This window comes from Cupressus sempervirens, chromosome 6 (assembly GCF_028749045.1).
Source record: "Cupressus sempervirens isolate cs-2001-9-10 chromosome 6, ASM2874904v1, whole genome shotgun sequence".
NCBI lineage: Eukaryota > Viridiplantae > Streptophyta > Pinopsida > Cupressales > Cupressaceae > Cupressus > Cupressus sempervirens.
In genome coordinates, this window is record NC_143123.1 from 651,544,408 (window position 1) to 651,549,706 (window position 5,299).

The window sequence follows — 5,299 nt, forward strand, 5'->3', positions numbered from 1 at the left end:
CAATTCAATGTCCTTAGATAAGGACAATTTAGTTGACCCAATCAAGTCATTATTTAGTTCATGTTTAGTCTAGTTCATATTATCATAATAAATTTGACATCAATATTTAACTAAAAATTATCAACTATAAGCTCTCTAAACTATCAATTAAATAAACTTGATTAATTTTTGTTGTTCTTAGAGTTAGTATACAGACATATGAGAAACATCATATTTATAGACTTTTTAGGTGGTTCACTAGTCCCTCCAACATAACCTAAACATAATTATTTTTATAGAGTGCAAGGAGGAGGTACATAAATATGTGGTACAGGGAGGGTCTACTGGAATACCAAGTCAATCCAACAAGACTATCAAAATATCATGTTGTTGTCTTACTTGAGAAATGTGTTCTATTAAATAACTAAATGATGTATGATAGAGATACATGATGTTTTATATTTATAGAAAATAATAAGGGTTGAAATTGAGGTGAAGGGACACAAATCAAAGGGCAAAAAGGTATCTTGCATATATTGCATTTTCCTAGGTCTTTCTTGAGACTTTTTCTTTATCAACTTCTTTAAAATCTCTAAAATTGAATTAGTTCACATGGTGACCTAAAGTAAAAATTAACACATGAAAAGTAAGAAAATATATAAAATACCACCCAAAACCTTCCACTAAATCTAAAAATTTATTTTTGCTACCATCATTTGTACAACATACAATAAATAACTTGGTATTACATACATCATCATGTAGTATAGTTTGTACTAACATGGCTTTTATTTTATCAAAGTATTTTACTTTCTCGTGTGATAACTCAATAGAATTTTCTTTCCTCTTGGCTTCTTACTATTACAAAATTGATTCATGTTCAGTTGTGAGGGTTTAAACATGGATGAGAATCATCTCCAAAAAAATTTATTGAAGCTAATTGATAATGTTGATGGTAAATTTAAATAATATTCATCCAATAAAATTATAATTTTATTAATGAAGAAATCTTTAAATTTTGTAGGGTTTAGTAGAGGATGGTTCAATTGGGTGATTTTGATTTTTGACCTTCCCCATTGATATTTTGAAACATTAAAAATTCAATTAAAATAATAATTAATTTTTTTTTAAAATACAAATTATATAAAAGAGTTTGACTTAATTTTTACAAACTTAAAAACAAAATTTATCTAAAGATAGTTGTTGATACACTAATAAATAAAAATTAAAAATTAAAAATGTATGATAGTTCTAGTCCCTTCTCTCTTTTTTTCAATTCTATCATTTTCCTTCCTCTAGTGTGTGAATTTTGGCTTACCATTGACCACATAAACTCAATTTTTAAATTTAAGGATATCCACACACGCATGCACGTGCGCACAAGTGCGCACGTGCACACACACACACACACATTAATATATGTATATATATATATATATATATATATACATATACATATACATGTATATGTATATACATATGTATGTATATATATATATGTATCTATATATACATATGTATGTATATATATATATATATGTATATACATATATATGTATGTATATATATATATATATATGTATGTATATACATATATATGTATATATATCTATATATATATGTATATGTGTATATGTATATATGCGTGTTTGTGTATACATATATACATATATATACATATATAGATATATATGTATATATATACATATACATATACATACACCTACATACATACATACATACAAACTCAATAAAGGACACATATATAATGAATATCCATTACTCTAAAATGGGTTTCAATTTACTTCAAAATAGACATTTGTTAGTTAAAAATAGATATCAAGTTTTATTAGATATCTATTTTGGACTAATATCACCCAATCAATGTAAAACCTTCAAATATTTGTTTTAACATTTTTGCTAATCAAATACAATTTATTTTTGCAACCTTTCCACTATGTGATCCTTCATGATCCTATTCTAACGTAAAATTATTATCCTTGTGACTAATAAATATGTAATATTCTAGCTTTGGTAAAGTATTTATTTGACATTTATTGCATATTGTGATAATTTAAGTGTCACTTGAAAGTTAATAACAATAATTTACTACATATAAAAATTTGGTTCTCAACTCTATACTCTATAAAGTAATAGAATTGATCATTTTTCTACTAGATCTCAATATATCAAAATAATTTATATGAGTGATAGTAATCTTGTTTGAATGTTAAATTTTGATACTTGGTATCCTTTATTTTTAAGTGGACTATATTTCTTAACGAATCCCTCTACATTGTTCAAATCATCTACCCACTTTGTAACAGACTCAATAGTTTGCAAAAGTGATAATTGATTCTTTAATATTTGTATAACCATGATTAACCTACATAATTGCCACCTATATAGCCATTGTATAGTATTGATATTAAACTTGAATAAATATTGGGGATTACCTTCTAAGTTTAATAGAAATCAAAGTCTAAGGAGATAGAACCTCTCAATTTTGTTTGTCCCATCCAAATTTGTATTTTCACTGCTAAATTTTATAGTAATTGTAATGTCTAACATCTCTTAGACCTCTTGCAACACATATATAAGCTATGAATTTATTCATCATATAAATAAATAAAAAACAAAAAAATCTAATAATTCAATAAATTTATTATTGATATCTTCTATTGCATAAAATCACAACATATTTAAATTAAAAACTCACCCTCTTTGAAATACAAGATCTTTATTTTATCACTAACCCAATGTTAAGATTCACAAGATAGAAATAACAATTACATGCAAAATATAACCAATATCAAAAATAAATAATGCACACAAAAGAGCACACAAGACACATATTTAATGTGGTTCACCTAATCCATGGGCTACATCCACCAAAACCAATCCCAATATTCTTACTATCCGGTGATTATAACCTAATTGTAATATGCATTCCCTTACAACTCAATACCACTGCAAGAAGCTACTAAAGCATCATACATTTTGAAATACCAAACCCTAAGCGGTTTTATACAAGTTTTCCTCTTATAAAAGTAGGGATAGAATAAGTTTTCCAATACAAAATTACTCATGGTGCCTTTTACAATAAAAATTCATTTGAGCTTTTGAGATTTCTGCCCCCAAAAACCCCCATGGGAGCATCTCCCATCAACCCCATCCTGTATGACAACATGGACAACATCTAGGGCTCTTCCCTAGGACCCAGCAAGGGGCAATGCCCCTTAATCCCATCTTGGGGGTTTTTCCCTCAAACCCTCGTACACAAATCTGAGGGGAAACCACATTGAATGAAGTAGGGAAAATCAACCTCTAGAGTCTAATAAGTCTCCACATAACAACATCTAATTAATATATTTTTCGTAGATTTCTTATTGACTATATTATTTTCTAATCATAAGTAATGAACTAAAAAATTGGAAGAAAACTACAAAATTGATTCTTTAATTTCTAATACAAATAATTTTAATCTCTAAGCATTATTCACTTTAAAAAATTAGTTAATACCAAAATGTTAAAGATTATAGTAATTAACTCTCCTTTTTTTTAAATTAGAATAACATTTCCATATTTTAAATTCTAGTTGCAAGAAATAGATTTACACAATATTTCTTATTTGTACATTAATATAAATAATAATCAACTAACCCCCCCCCCTCTCTCTCTCTCTCTCTCTCTCTCTCTCTCTCTCTCTCTCTCTATATATATATATATATATATATATATATATATATATATATATATATATATATATATATATATATATATATATATATATATATATATATATATATATATATATATATATATATATAATAATTTGTTTTCTATATTCTTATAGTATTTCCTTTCTACTAAACTTACTATAAATCAAATAAATAATAATCTACTAGATTTTAGTAATTTAATAGGCCAAAATTTTCTATACATTCATACACTAAACAAGTCTTTAGATATTTAATTATTAATTGTAGTATCTAATTTAATTTAATTTATTTATATAATTGCATTAGGAGCTAATGTATTTCAGTATTGAGAGGTCTAGAGATATATCATTTCCACACAAGATATTAATCAAATTATTGAGAAGTCATCCTCAAAATATCTAGATAATACTAAGATAATTTATCACATAAAAATATTGCATATTTTACACTGACATCATGTGTATTCCTAGTCTCATAGAAATAATCATGCAAATAAATCATCTATATCTACATTACCATAAAATAAGAAAGTTAATAATTATGTAATGGGAAAAAGATCAAAACGAAGGATATTCTTATACCTTTTCATACTTAGAGTGCCTATAGTCCATTAAAATAAGGGAAACAATATTCTAATGAAATTATAATTATATCTTACAACTAGAAGTTGGAAAGGGAAATGGTTAACTAAAGCTAGTAGTATGACTGTGATCAAAGCAATACTATTGACCAGTCCCAAATATCATATGCCATGTCTTCCCCTACCAAAAGGTCTAAAAAGGAAATTAGACTATAAACTTGAAAACTTCTTTGGGAAAGGAACCAGAGATAAGAAAAAACAAGCTTTGATAAAATGGGAAAAAATATGTATACCTAAATAATTTTGTTGCCTAGCCATAAAAAAATTGAGTTGGCAAAATGAGGTGCTAGGGGAAAAACTTATTTGGATAAGCTTTAAAAAAATTAATAGTAAATGGACAAAAAAATTATACTATAAATATTTAAACAATAAGAATCCTTTATCTTTGATCAGAACTAAAAATCCTCCAAAAGGCTCAAGAATTTGGAACTTTATGTTGAAATGCCACCCATTTTAATAGCTAATAACTTCACTTGGGATATTGGTTTAGGAAAGGATGGTTTATTTTGGGAAGATTCATGGGATGGGCTTCCATCTCCACACAATGTAAATCTACTTATAAACATTAAAAATATTTTTTTTAGCTCTCTAGGGTAAGAATGTAAGTGATTATAAAATTAAAATTAAAGATAATCAATATGGAGGATGGCAATGGAAATCCCTAGATGAAACTCCACTTTCATCACAGGACAAGAACATTTTTAATCAAATTTTAAATAGTAGACCTAGTCAAATCATAAATGTGGGAAATACAAATTAATTTGGGGAGCCTCAATAGACAAAAATTATAAAGTCAAACTAGGGAATGCAAAGATAATAATTTCTCAATAATGTAATATTGCCATCCCTCTAAATCTATTTTGGGAACTGACATGTCTCCCAAAAGTAGGTATCTTCCTTTGGACAACTCTTCAAAAGAGAATTGTAACATTAGATAGGTTCACCAAGATGGGTTTTG